Source organism: Hypanus sabinus, chromosome 23 (assembly GCF_030144855.1).
Source record: "Hypanus sabinus isolate sHypSab1 chromosome 23, sHypSab1.hap1, whole genome shotgun sequence".
NCBI lineage: Eukaryota > Metazoa > Chordata > Chondrichthyes > Myliobatiformes > Dasyatidae > Hypanus > Hypanus sabinus.
In genome coordinates this window covers 33353980-33369343 of record NC_082728.1, presented here as the reverse complement: position 1 = coordinate 33369343, position 15364 = coordinate 33353980, and the positions used below count along the sequence as shown (strand labels likewise).

The 15364-nt window shown below is 41.9% G+C and overlaps 2 protein-coding genes across 2 annotated transcripts in view; one reads left to right on the top strand and one right to left on the bottom strand.

Annotated features, from left to right (window-relative positions):
• Positions 1-5226, bottom strand: part of LOC132380319 (uncharacterized) — a 28202-nt gene extending 22976 nt beyond the window's left edge. The window contains exon 1 of the mRNA XM_059949071.1: positions 5173-5226. The gene's annotated coding sequence lies outside the window, so the exon portion shown is untranslated. The remainder of the gene's footprint in view (positions 1-5172) is intronic.
• Positions 5227-8809: 3583 nt separating this feature from the next.
• The window catches only part of LOC132380318 (uncharacterized), a 129301-nt gene continuing 122746 nt past the window's right edge, over positions 8810-15364 (top strand). Inside the window, exon 1 of the mRNA XM_059949070.1 lies at positions 8810-9087. The gene's annotated coding sequence lies outside the window, so the exon portion shown is untranslated. The remainder of the gene's footprint in view (positions 9088-15364) is intronic.

The following is a 15364-nucleotide window of genomic DNA, read 5'->3' as shown; positions in this document are numbered from 1 at the left end:
AGTGCCAGCTGGCTGAGGATTGGCCCAGCCCAAACTCTTATCGTCTATTTACATTATGGGAGTCCTCTCAGTTACAGTATGTTTTGTTCTGAATTAATTTCATGGTTGAGTTGCTAAAAGAGACTGTAGATTGGCTGACTGCCCTTAAACAGGTACCTAGGATCAACATAATAGAAGCTACTGTACCTGATGCTAATAGGTGACAGATGTTTTAAAATTTTTGGTCAGGATGTTCAATAATATTAGCAACTGACTTTGTAGTGTTCTCGCTCAGGTGTAAGAGAACGCTGAACTAAACACCGAGGTAAACTGTAGTCAATGAAAACAGGATCGGAGTAAGATTAACCGTTTACTGTTCACTCTTCCTCATTAACGTATGGTGAAAACTGTTGATAAAACAATACAACATTTGTACAGTATTTGTTTCCTTCTTGATATCACAGTTATATCATAAATACTTGCAAAAGTAAAACTACAACAACTACATTACATTAAAATGCTGCATACAGTCAGAATCTACCTATGCCATTGATTGCTTTAAATACACTTCAACACAAACTATCTGCAACTCTTTAACTAACGAAAACATAAACCTTATCAACTGTCATTACTTTTAACAGAATCAGCGTTAACATTTTAATTCAACATATCGATTATCTCATGAACTTACAGCGTTGCTTCACTATGTTTCTAGTACAGAGAAAGACAACTTTTCTCGCGCTGATCCTGCACATGTGAGCCCCCCGCTTCCCGTTTCTCCAAACCGGTATTTTGCCACAAGACGTGGTGAAACTGGATGTGATGTCATCGCATGCCACGATATATCACAGACAACAAATTTACTTTAAACAATCTTAACTTTAACTAGAATGCTAACAAACGAATTACTACAGTGAAAATATTATAAACTAAACAAATGCCATAAAGGCAACACAGACTTGGAAAATAACCATGACGAACATTTTGACATCTTGACCTATGGCTTTTGGACAGCAAGCTGGCATGTTATAATCTAATATCACTGTCTGCCAGATCAATATTTGCCAGAATTGTGAAACAAGGTTATCAAGTACTCTGGGAGGAGCCATGTAGAGTACAATGTTTACTACTTAAAGCACAAGGAATATATTCATGTTCTGAAGAAATGTTAAAGTTTTGGTGTTAATGGTCTGATATGCTTTAGAAACAGGTACAAAAGCCATAGAAAAAGGAATTCTGAAAGATGATTCCATGGACTTGACTTAGAAAAGTTTGTGAACTTATGAAACTTGTTAACCAATGTTAGACTTTGGTAACGCAAACAGAGAAAGGGAGAGAGACGGGGGGGGGGAGGGAGAGTGTGAGAGTGAGATAGATGGAGAGAGGGAGAGAGAGGAGAGAGAGTGGGAGAGAGAAACTGTGAGAGAAAAGGAGGAAGAGAGATTGTAGCTGAAGATAGAAGAGGTGTAAATTGCAGAATGCAGAGTTCAGATTGGACAATGACAGTTTTAATATTTTAAACCATACCCGTTAGTCTTTGGTCGTCTAGGACTAGCAGATTTTCTGGACTACATCAGATTAGATGAGCTTTATTTATCACATGTACATCAAAACATCAGAACATGCAGTGAGAAGTGTCACTTTGCACCGGTGGCCAACACAGTCCGAGGAAGCAAGTATCTCCATGCTTCCAGCATCATGTAGCACGTCCACTGTAACCTGAATGTCTTTGGAGTCTGGGAGGAAACCAAAGCATTTGGAGGAAAACTAGATGGTCCTGGAAAGAATGTACAATCTCCTTACAGGCAATAGCGGGAATTGAACCCTGATTACCCATCACTGGCACTGTGAAGTGTTACATTAACTGCTATCCTACTGGGCTGCTCCCATCCCACTCGGACATTTTCTTTTCAATTGCTGGAAGCAGAATAAACTTGGCAATTTCTGTTCAAACAATTCCACAGCCTTTGCTCTGGCTCATCTTGACATGACTTTGATTGGTGTGTCAATGTTTTGAAACCATATCTGAGAAATTTCTAGAAGCAAGTTCACCTTGCCTCGGAGGATCCACACCCGCTATTAACACCCGGGGTATCTCAGTTCTCAGCTCTGCCACCATCTCTGGCTCGATTAGCCTCTGGCTATGAAGGTTATGTATCAACATCTAGCACAGAGCCACTCATATAACGTGGAATGAATTTATTTTCATTGAAAGAGAGGTTGTTTTGACTAAATGCAAGTATTTATGTGGGTAATTAAGACAACTGAAAATCCCCTTAAGCCCGATCTGTCTAGTAAATAAAAGACATAGTTGTATCCTTTATGCTTATTTTATTAATTCTAAATAATTTGCAAAAAGATCTAAAAGGAATCTAAAGAGAGTGCACGGCTTTATTTATACTCATGGTGTCATCCAGTCTATGCATTCATGGTGTTAACAATCCTGTACATTTGTAATGTTAGCATATTTTATGTACAAAGCACTATTGCCAATCATATCAACACATGCTGAGTTCAAGCATGCCAGCACCAGTGTGTACTTGTCTCCTGATCTGCTCAGTTTCATGGCAATTTATTATTCCTTTGAATGTGGGCGTAATAATTAACAGCACATTGCTTGGAGGAATGGCTGATCCCAGATCCCACTCAACCTCAAATATCAACGTAAAATGACTCAAATATTTATATATTCAATCTACATACATCTTCCACAACACTTGATTTGTCATCTATCACCAGAATTCATAGTATAAATTCATAGTAACATTTTTACTGTCATCATATCTATCATCTCAATCTCTTGCAGCTGTGGGAAATTCCATGCCCATTCAGTGAATGTACTTTTATGTTGGCAAGTTATAAATCCATTTAATTCTGACAATCTCAATATTGACATCCGGGGATGGACTTTCCTCATTTGAGAATTGTATAGTCTACCTTAATGTTATCACATTGCCCCTTGGCAAGTGTGTATAAGCAAATCATGTTTAAGTTCAGTAATCATTTCTTATTTCTTATATCAGTTTTCTTCTGAGTATAATCATGGGTTTGTGATGAGAATCTATCAATCTTTTGGTCATATTTATTGCTGTTGGGGAATGTCATATCCATCTATGTACTATGTTATGTTAAAAATCCGTCGATTCCTGAATGTGGTATCAAACTTAGCTTGTTACTAAGATTCAACATCATACTGAACTGCATCAACACTGTCCAAGTTGAGAGCAAGAGCAAGGATGTAATACTGAGGCTATATAAGGCATTAGTCAGATCACACTGTGAGTATCATAAGCAGTTTTGGGCCCTTATCTAAGACAATGCTAAGAAAGCATTGGAGAGTGTTGAGAAGATGTTCATGGGTTTGGTGAGATATTTATAAGGTAGATGGCGCAAAATTACCTTTTTTTCCTATTAAGTCTGAATTTAGGGGAATAATTTTGCATCATCTGTCCTATAAATAACTCACCAAATCTTGAGTTTCTAAAGGAGATCACTTCTGATTCTTTTGAATTCCAGTGGGATTGGGGATGATCTTTCTCAATCACTTTTGTAATCAGCCAATAGTCTGTGCAGCCCCTTTGTCAATGTGAATATGCTCTTCTGAGACAAAAGCGACTATAGATGTTAGAGTCTGGAGGAAGTCAGCAGGACATGATTCAGGGTTTTAATCGGAAATATTGACAATTCTATTCCCCCACTGATGATGCTCCCTTCAAGAGGCCCACAACCTTGTTGTAGGATTTGGAGGCTTGCATGCCTCAATGATCCAGAGAGCTATGTCAACTGGAGTCAGGGCCCTGTACTTTAACTCTTGGTAGGGTTAGCCATATCAAACAGGTCAAAGGGTGGAGGCCAGATTAAGAGAGGTCCACCAGTCCTCAATGTCTGGCAGTCCATCTCAGGGCTAACAATCCTGTCCGGTCAACAAAAATTTGTTACGGAAACAGCAATGAAGAAACCTGTATCTGTGGGCAATGGTATCCCTGAGTCTATACCCGGGATTCGCCTGACTGACAGTAGTGAAAACCACAAAAAAGCTACTGACATGATGAAGGAAGACCCAAACACTGCTAAGACCAAGAGCAAAGTATTTTAATGCTCTAAACACAGCAGCCTAACAGGCTGCTAATGATGACAGATGATGGCCAACCCTTTAAGTTCCTCCAGCAGATTGTTTGTTGCAAATTACTTCTTTTGTTAGATATATACCGGAGATCTAAGAATCACACATACCCCCAAATGAAATACTCCAACCCTCTTGCAATAAAGGATAATAAACAATCTATGCTGCGCCTGCGAGGTTCATACCTACAACCTCCAACGTAAGAATCAGAATCAGGTTTATTATCACCAGCTAGTGTCGTGAAATTTGTGAACTTGGCAGCAGCAGTTCAAAGCAATACATAATCCAGCAGAGAAAAAAAACAGAATAAAATAATAATAATATTAAATAAGTAAATCAATTACAGTATACATATATTGAATAGATTAAAATCATGCAAAAAACAGAAATAATATACATTAAAAAGGTGAGGTAGTGATCAAGGGTTCAATGTCCATTTTGGAGTCAGATGGCAGAGGGCAAGAAGCTGTTCCATGTGGATGGGGTAAAATAGTTTACTGCAGATTCGTATGAATACATATGGAATTCTGCAGTGCATGCCCTTGCCCTCAGACAATGCTGGTGAAATAAAATCTTCCAGAGCCATCAGCTCTCACATCTATTTAAATACTGGAATTTCCTGAGGAATGCATCAGATTCACAGAGACTGAAATGATGTACTGATAGTGATTGAAATGAAATCATCACTAATCTCCCTCTTTCTCTCTACAGCAGATTCTTGTGCTTAAACTGGAGCATTTGGAATACAACATTTTTTAACCACATTATCCAACACTACATCAATCACTTTCCTGCATTGGGAATAGCAATATTAAAGAGATTGTAGAAATTTTAACACAGATTTAAGGCTACGAGGTTCAGTTTAAAACTAGGTCTGCAGAGTGGAAGTCACTAGAGACAGCATGTACTAGAATCTGGAGGAGCAACACAAGCAGCTGGAGTCCTCAGCAGGCCAGGCAGAGAGAAATGAACAGTTTAATTTAATCACACGATCCCTGTATGAGATGACACGGTAGCATAGTGTACCAATGTTACAGTACCAATGACACAGGTTCAGTTCCTGCCATTACCTGCAAGGAGTTTGCACATTCTCCCCACCACCATGTGGGTTGTTTCTGGATGCTCCTGTTTCCTCCCACAGTCTAAAGCAGGCCAATAGAACTCATGGGCATAATTGAGAGATGCAGGCTCATTGGGCCAGAGGGGTGTGCTGTTGTATCTCCAATTTTTTTTTTAAAAAGTAAAATAGTAGTATTTCTGGCTCGAGACCCTTCAGCTGGACATGAGGAAGCCAGTATAAGGAAGTGAGGTTGCAAACACAAGCAATTCTGCAGATGCTGGAAATCCTGAACAACTCACACAAAATACTGCAGGAACTCAGTAAGTCAAGCAGCATCCACGGAGGGAACACACAGTGGATGTTTCTCTTCCCCACTTTCTTCCCTCTTCTCATCTCTTCACCTGTCCATCGCCTCCCTCTGGGACCTCTCTTCCTTCCATGATCATCTTCTTCAGCCTATTACCTCTTCTACCTATACTCAGCAGATTCTTATTTCATCCTCTCTCCCCCACCTATACACCTTCCTCCTAATCTGATCTCATCTGTCTACTGCCAGCTGATACTCCTCCTTATTCCCCCCCCCCCCCCCGCCCGAAAGGCTCTGGGCCTGAAACATCAACTGCTTGTTTCCTTTCATGTGTGCTGCTTAACTTGTTGAGTCCCTCCAGCATTGTGTGTGTGGGTGTGGGTGTGGGCGTGGGTGTGGGTGTGTGTGTGTTGCTAAGGAAGAGCAGTGATGGGGTGGGTCAAGAGATGACAAGTGATAGTGGAGGCAACAAAAGAGCAGAAATTCTTGGAATCTGATAAAAAAGTAAGATGGATTATGAAATGATAGATGGAGAAAGACCGTGAAGCTGGGAACATTGGAGGGAGGGGGCCCAGTGAGAGGAGTGTGTAGGATATAAATTGTTTACTAAGTGTTTTACGGAAACAAAGCAAGACCATGCCAGGTAAGAAAACAGGTTAAAAAAAAAGCAGAGAAGAATTTGCAAATCCTGGTCAATACAGAACTGATTGTCATTATGTTAATTTCCAAACTTATTTATTTTGGAGGATCTGGGAGTTTTTTGTAAGGCCAGCATTACTTGATCCTGAGAAAGTACAGCTGACATGCTTTTTCAAACCATGTGCTCCTAAAGTGCTATTGAGTAATAAGTTGAAGATTTAGACCCAACAACAAAAAAAGACTGATGATATAATTCCAAACTATCCTGATGTGTGATTAGGAGGGAGAGAACTTGCAATGTTTTGTCATGCTTTTGTCCATCTTTATGATCTTTAGAAGATGCTGTCAGAAGAGCCTGGGCATAGTACTATCTAAGGTGTGCGAGAGGGTGGCCGTGCAGTAAATGAAATTATCCCATGCACATAGCCTTTGTTGAGGCACAGCTGGTAGTTTCTTTACATAATGTTTTATTAAAATGTCACACAGTTTTCGAGCCATGTAAAAATTTCTTGCTCAGAGCAATGGTTGACCTGTGCAGCTGAAAAAAAATTTAGAGGGAAGGTTGAGTCTCGATAAGTAACTGGAATATATTTTGTAGCTGTCGCCCACTTCAGCATGTTGTGCTGGTTGTGAAGGGAATTGGGTCCCTGTAAGGTGGACTGCTTTATTCCAATTGATATTTAGCATCTTGAGAGTTATCTGCTCACAATTTTCTCATCAGATGTTACATGCCCACTACTTTCAAACAAAAGTAGTTTTGCCAAACACATTTACAAGAAGCCATCATCTCTGAAACAAGAAAACACGGATTAAATTGATTTTACATTCCAGTTATACTTTCAGTATCTGCAAACAATTTTGCCTGACAAGACAGCCTTTGTTCTTCTGCCATCATATTCCGGAATGGTCCATGAACTCATGATTACTACCTTTAGTTATGATTTATAGTAATTGATTGTATTTCTTTGTCCTGTTACCATAAAATTAAAAAAGTTATGTCATATAAGTCTGTGCTGGTTAATCTGATTCTGATATTGATCAGTACGTCATTAATTGATGTAATTATGACTACTTTCAAAATTTGTGTGAGAGATTGCATTGCAGAGTTGATCATTATCCATTGCTTGATTATACGCACAGCTCAATAAAGTAATTGATAAGCCTTGATCTTGAAGTGAAACATAGCACCTTTTAAATCTTACTCACCTGAATCAGAATCCTAATCGTGTTTATGATTACTGATATACATTTAGTAGCCTCCTGTATGCTAATAAAATGGCTACTGCTGCTGTAGTCCAACCACTTCAAGAGTAGGCCCAGGAAGGAGGCCTGGGAAGGAGGGAAGATATATAAAGGAGATACTGAGTGAGGTAGTTCTCTTTTGGAAGAGGACAGCGAGGCTTGAGAGGAAGTGTGGCGGCGGCCATTTTCAAATTGTCCAATTGCTTCTCAGATCGGAGTTCTGAGAGGCGAGACTGCGCAGGCGCGTGAAGGAGGCCCGGGAAGGAGGGAAGATATATAAAGAACGCCGCCTTAAGAAGCGGGCAGCTTCGTTTGTGGGCAGCGGAGTGAGCCGGGAACAGAGTGTAGGGCTTGGGCTCAGAGGGCTTAGGCGGAAGAGGGCACAGTAGGCTTATCTTTTAGTTCTTGTATTTTCAGTTATTTGGGAGGTATGAGTGTGAGGGCAGCTTGTTGTTCTCGGTGTCGGATGTGGGAGATCCTGGAGTCTCCGAGCCTCCCGGACGTCCACATCTGCGCCAAGTGCGCCGAACTGCAGCTCCTGAGGGACCGAGTTAGGGAACTGGAGCTGCAGCTCGATGACCTTCGCCTGGTCAGGGAGAGTGAGGAGGTGATAGAGAGGAGTTACAGGCAGGTGGTCACTCCGGGACCACGGGAGGCAGATAGGTGGGTTACAGTCAGGAAGGGGAAGAGGCAGGTACTAGAGAGTACCCCAGTGGCTGTACCCCTTGACAATAAGTACTCATGTTTGAGTACTGTTGGGGGGGGACAGCCTACCTGGTGGGAGTGACAGTGGCCGAGCCTCCGGCACAGAGGACGGCCCTGTAGCTCAGAAGGGTAGGGTTAGAAGAAATAGGTCCATAGTAATAGGGGACTCAATAGTCAGGGGCTCAGACAGGCGTTTCTGTGGAGGTGACTGGGAGTCCCGGATGGTAATTTGCCTCCCTGGTGCCAGGGTTCGGGACGTTTCTGATCGCGTCCAAGATATCCTGAAGTGGGAGGGTGAAGAGCCAGAGGTCGTGGTACATGTAGGTACCAATGACATAGGAAGGAAAGGGGAAGAGATCCTGAAACAAGAGTATAGGGAGTTAGGAAGGCAGTTAAGAAGAAGGACTGCAAAGGTAGTAATCTCGGGATTACTGCCTGTGCCACGCGACAGTGAGAGTAGGAATAGAATTAGGTGGAGGATGAATGCATGGCTGTGGAATTGGAGCAGGGGGCAGGGATTCAAGTTTCTGGATCATTGGGACCTCTTCTGGGGCAGGAGTGACCTGTTCAAGAAGGACTGGTTACACTTGAATCGTGGGGGGACCAATATCCTAGCGGAGAGGTTTGCTAGGGCTACAGGGCGGACTTTAAACTAGTAAGATGGGGGAGGCGGGAGACTATTTGAGGAGACTATGGGAGAGGAGGTTAGTTCACCAGTGGAGCAAGTAAATAGACAGTGTGTGAGGGAGGAAAGGCAGGTGATGGAGAAGGGATGCGCTCAGCCCGAAGATGTAGGGGAGAAGAAAGAAAAGGATAATAAATTTGAATGCATTGTTAGGGATGGAAAGAGAGGAGGAGATGGAGAGTATCTTAAATGTATCTATTTTAATGCTTGGAGCATTGTAAGAAAGGTGGATGAGCTTAAAGCGTGGATTGATACCTGGAATTATGATGTTGTAGCTATTAGTGAAACATGGTTGCAGGAAGGGTGTGATTGGCAACTAAATATTCCTGGATTTAGTTGCTTCAGGTGTGATAGAGTAGGAGGGGCCAGAGGAGGAGGTGTTGCATTGCTTGTCCGAGAAAATCTTATGGCGGTGCTTTAGAAGGATAGATTAGAGAGCTCCTCTAGGGAGGCCATTTGGGTGGAATTGAAGAATGGGAAAGGTGCAGTAACACTGATAGGAGTGTATTATAGGCCACCTAATGGGGCGCGTGAGTTGGAAGAGCAAATGTGTAAGGAGATAGCAGATATTTGTAGTAAACACAAGGTGGTGATTGTGGGAGATTTTAATTTTCCACACGTAGACTGGGAAGCTCATTCTGTAAAAGGGCTGGATGGTTTAGAGTTTGTGAAATGTGTGCAGGATAGTTTTTTGCAACAATACATAGAAGTACCGACTAGAGATGGGGCAGTGTTGGATCTCCTGTTAGGGAATGCGATAGGTCAGCTGACAGATGTATGTGTTGGGGAGCACTTCGGGTCCAGTGATCACAATAGCATTAGCTTCAATATAATTATGGAGAAGGACAGGACTGGACCTAGAGTTGAGATTTTTGATTGGAGAAAGGCTAACTTTGAGGGGATGCGAAAGGATTTAGAGAGAGTGGATTGGGTCAAGTTGTTTTATGGGAAGGATGTGATAGAGAAATGGAGGTCATTTAAGGGTGAAATTATGAGGGTACAGAATCTTTATGTTCCTGTTAGGGTGAAAGGAAAGGTTAAAGGTTTGAGAGCACCATGGTTTTCAAGGGATATTAGAAATTTGGTTCAGAAAAAGAGGGATGTCTACAATAGATATAGGCAGCATGGAGTAAAGGAATTGCTTGAGGAATATAAAGAATGTAAAAGGAATCTTAAGAAAGAGATTAGAAAAGCTAAAAGAAGATACGAGGTTGGTTTGGCAAATAAGGTGAAAGTAAATCCAAAAGGTTTCTACAGTTATATTAAAAGCAAGAGGATAGTGAGGGATAAAATTGGCCCCTTAGAGAATCAGAGTGGTCAGCTATGTGTGGAACCGAAGGAGATGGGAGAGATTTTGAATGATTTCTTCTCTTCGGTATTCACTAAGGAGAAGGATATTGAATTGTCTAAGGTGTGGGAAACAAGTAAGGAAGTTATGGAACCTATGACAATTAAAGAGGTGGAGGTACTGGCGCTTTTAAGAAATTTAAAAGTGGATAAATCTCCGGGTCCTGACAGGATAGTTCCCCAGGACCTTGAGGGAAGTTTGTGTAGAAATAGCAGGAGCTCTGACGGAGATCTTTAAGATGTCATTAGAAACGGGGATTGTGCCGGAGGATTGGCGTATTGCTCATGTGGTTCCATTGTTTAAAAAGGGTTCTAGAAGGAAGCCTAGCAATTATAGACCTGTCAGTTTGACATCAGTGGTGGGTAAATTAATGGAAAGTATTCTTAGAGATAGTATTTATAATTATCTGGATAGACGGGATCTGATTAGAAGTAGCCAGCATGGATTTGTGTGTGGAAGGTCATGTTTGACAAACCTTATTGAATTTTTTGAAGAAGTTACGAGGAATGTTGACGAGGGTATGGCAGTGGATGTAGTCTATATGGACTTCAGCAAAGCCTTTGACAAAGTTCCACATGGAAGGGTAGTTAAGAAGGTTCAGTCGTTAGGTATTAATGCTGGAGTAATAAAATGGATTCAACAGTGGCTAGATGGGAGATGCCAGAGAGTAGTGGTGGATAATTGTTTATCGGGATGGAGGCCGGTGACTAGCGGGGTGCCTCAGGGATCTGTTTTGGGCCCAATGTTGTTTGTAATATACATAAATGATCTGGATGATGGGGTGGTAAATTGGATTAGTAAGTATGCCAATGATACTAAGGTAGGAGGTGTTGTGGATAATGAGGTGGATTTTCAAAGCTTGCAGGGAGACTTATGCCGGTTAGAAGAATGGGCTGAATGTTGGCAGATGGAGTTTAATGCTGAGAAGTGTGAGGTTCTACATTTTGGCAGGAATAATCCAAATAGAACATACAGAGTAAATGGTAGGGCATTGAGGAATGCAGAGGAACAGAGAGATCTAGGAATAACTGTGCATAGTTCCCTGAAAGTGGAGTCTCATGTAGATAGGGTGGTGAAGAGGGCTTTTAGAACGCTGGCCTTTATAAATCAAAGCATTGAGTACAGAAGTTGGGATGTAATGCTAAAGTTGTACAAGGCATTGGTAAGGCCAAATTTGGAATATTGTGTGCAGTTCTGGTCACCGAATTATAGGAAAGATATCAATAAATTAGAGAGAGTGCAGAGACGATTTACTAGGATGTTACCTGGGTTTCAGCAATTAAGTTACAGAGAAAGGTTGAACAAGTTAGGTCTCTATTCATTGGAGCATAGAAGGTTGAGGGGGGATTTGATCGAGGTATTTAAAATTTTGAGAGGGATAGATAGAGTTGACGTGAACAGGCTGTTTCCATTGAGAGTAGGGGAGATTCAAACTAGAGGACATGATTTGAGAGTTAGGGGGCAGAAGTTTAAGGGAAACACGAGGGGGTATTTCTTTACTCAAAGAGTGATAGCTGTGTGGAATGAGCTTCCTGTAGAAGTAGTAGAGGCCAGTTCAGTTGTGTCATTTAAGGTAAAATTGGATAGGGATATGGACAGGAAAGGAGTGGAGGGTTATGGGCTGAGTGCGGGTAGGTGGGACTAGGTGAGATTAAGGGTTCGGCACGGACTAGGAGGGCCAAGATGGCCTGTTTCCGTGCTGTGATTGTTATATGGTTATTTATATGGTATTTGCATTATCAAGCAGGTGTACAGGTGTGCCTAGTAAAATGGCCACTGAGTGCATGTTGTGAAATTTGCTGTTTTGTGACAACATCTCTCCTAAATGAGGTGTAAAGCAAACCTTCCCTCCGCTGGTCTCAGGTCATTCTTGGGGAAGGTGTAGCACCTGCTTCGCCCCCCCCCCACCCAATCAGGGTCACGTGAAGCAATTGAGTGCAGGTGGTGGATGGTCATATGAGTAGCTGGTGCATATCACAAGACCTGGTTATGTGACCACAGTCACCAGGCAGCCTGTCTCTGAAGAGTATTGTTAATGACTGGGCTCACCCATCTTGTAAAGACACTGCCCAGAAGGCAATGGCAAACCACTTCTGTGGAAAAATTAGCCAAGAACAATCATGGTCATAAGACTATCATTGCCTACATCACACGACACAGCACATAATCAGAACGATGATGAAGATTGTTTGAAGAAATCCTTGCCCAATTACCAACAGGAGACTCCCACCACACCTGATGATCCTGTGATTTCAGTCCCTGAGGCTGACGTGAGAGCATCTTTCAGGAAGGTGAACCTGTGGAAAGCGTCTGGCCAATATGGGATACCTGGCGGAGAACTAAAGTGGCTGGAGTATTCACTATCATTAATCCCTCACTTCAGCAGTCTGAGGTGTCCACCTATAGTTCAAAATAAATTTTATTATCAAAGTACATATATGTCACTATATTCATTTTCTTGTGGGCATACAGGGAAAATCTATAGAATAGTAACTATAACGTGATCAATGAAAGATCAACTAGAGTGCAGAAGACAAGAAACTGTGCAAATGCAAATATAAATAAATGGTAATAAGTAACAAGAACATGAAATAACAAGATAAAGAGTCCTTAAAGTGAGATCATTGACTGTGGGAACATCTCATTGGAAGTGAGTGCAGTTAACTGCTTTGTTTAATAGCCTGATGGATGTTAGGTAGTAACTGTTCTCGAAGCTGGTGATGCAGGTCCTGAGGCTCCTCCCTGTTGGTAGTAGTGAGAAAAGTGCCTAGCCTGGGTGGTGAGGGTCTCTGATGATGGATGCTGCTTTCCTATGGCTGCATTTTATGTAGATGTGCTCAGTGGTTGGGAGGGCTTTACCTGTGATGTACAGGGCAGAATCCTGAGCAATGGCAGAGCAGACTCGATAGGCTGAGTGGCCTAAATCTGCTCCTATGTCTGATGGTCTTACCAGACCATGATGCAGCCAGTCGATACACTGTCCACTACACATCTATAGAAGTTTGTCAAAGTTTTTGATGTCATGCTGAGTCTCTGCAGACTCCTAAGGAAGTAGAGGCACTGCTGTGCTTTCTTTACAATTGCACTTACGTGCTGAGTCCAGGACAGGTCCTCTGAAATACTAACACCCAGGATTTTAAAAATGCTGACCCTCTCCACCTCTGATCCTCCAAAAAGGACTGGCTTGTGGACTTCTGCTTTCTCTTTCCTGAGGTCTACAGTCAGTTATTTGGTCTTGCTGACATTGAGCGAGAGGTTGTTATCATGATATCAATCAGCCAAACTTTCAACCACCCTCCTGCATGCTGACTCATCACCATTTTTGATTTGGTCTACAAAAGTAGTGTCATCAACAAATTTGAATATGGTATTGGACTTGTGCTTAGCCACACTAATAGGTGTAAAGCGAGTAGAGAAGAGGACTAAACACACAGCCTTGTGCTGCATTGGTGTGATGGAGATCGTGGAGAAGATGTTGTTGCCAATCTGAATTGACTCGGGTCTGCAAGTGAGAAAATCCAGGATTGGACTGCACAAGGAGGTATTAAGGCCAAGGTCTTGGAGCCTTTTGATTAGCTTTGAGGAGACAATGGTATTAAAAGCCAAGCTGTAACTGAAAAAGCACCTGGATGTTCCAGGGTTGAGTAAAGAGCCATTGAGGTGCATCTGCTGTGGGCCTTTTGCCCTGGTAGGCAAATTGGAGCCTGTCTAAATTGCCTCTCAGTCATGAGCTAATATGTTTCATCACCAGCCTCTCAAAACATTTCATCACTGTGGATGTAAGTGCAACTGGGCTATAGTCATAGGGGCAGATCATGATGTTCTTCTTGTGCACTGGTATAGTTGAAGCCTGTTTGAAACAGCTGAGTACCACACACTTTCAAAGTGAGAGGTTAAAGATGTCAGTGAACACACCAGCCAGATCATCACAGTTTAGTGCATGGCCAAGTAACCCCTACTTGCTTCAAGGGAGGTCAGAGAAGAAGAGGGTCAGCAACTTTAAATTCCTTAGTATTACCATTTCAGTGGGAAATATCCTGAGCCCAGCATGCAATTATGAAGAAACCATGGCAGTGCTTCTACTCTTTCACAAGTTTGTGAATATTCAGCATGACATCTAAAACTTTGACAAACTTCTATAGATGTTAACTGGCTTCATCACAACCTCTGTGTGGAACACCAAAGGCCTTGAACATAAAATCTGACAAAAAGTAATGGATATTGCCATTTCATCACAGGTAAAACCATCCCCACCACTGAGCACATATATACGGGGTGTTGTTGCAGGAAAGTATCATCCATATTCAGGGTCCTCACCACTCAGGTCATGCTCTCTTCTCGCTTCTGCCACCAGGAAGAAGGTACGGGAGTCTCAAAACTGTCACTACCAGGTTCAGGAATAGTTATTTCCCCTCAATCATCACTAGAGGGGTTAACCACTCAACTTCATTTGCCCCTTCACTGAACTGTTCCTACAACCTATGGACTCTCTTTCAAGGATTTTTCATCCATGCTCTCAAAATTTATTGCTTATTAAGAAACAAAAGGATAGACTATTTTCTAAATGGAGAGAGGTGCAAAGGGACTTGGTAGTCCTTGTGCAGGATTCCATAAAAGTTAATTTATAAGTTTAGCCTATGGTAAGGAAGGCAAATGTGATGTTTGCATTCATTTCAAGAGGACTAGAATATAAAAGCAAGGGTGTAATGTTAAGGTTTTATAAAGCATGGGTGAGGCCTCAGCAGAGCTTTATAAAACCCTAACATAATATCTTTTGGGCCCCTTATCGTAGAAATAATGTACAGACACTGGAGACTGTTCAAAGGAAGATCATGGAAATGATTCTAGGATTGAATGGTTTGTCACATGCAGAGTATTTGATGGCTCTGGGCCTGTATACTCTAGAATATGTAAGAATGATAGATGATCTAATTAAACCTATCGAACAGTGAACGTGAACGAACTTGATAGAGTATATGTGGAGAAGATGATTCCAATGATGAGAGAGTCTAGGACCAAAGGACACAGCCTCAGAACAGAGAGGTGTCCTTTTAGAATTAAATGAGGAGGAATTTCTTTAGCAGGAAAGTTGTCAATCTGTGGAATTTTTTGTTCTAGGAAGTTGTAGAGGCCAAGTCTTTATGAATATTTAAGGCAAAGGTTGATAGATTTTTGACTGGGGTGAGTGAGAAGAGATGGGGAGAATGCAGGAGATTGGGACTGAGAGGAAAATTGGGTCAGCCAAGATGAAATGGTGGAGCAGACTCAATGGTCCA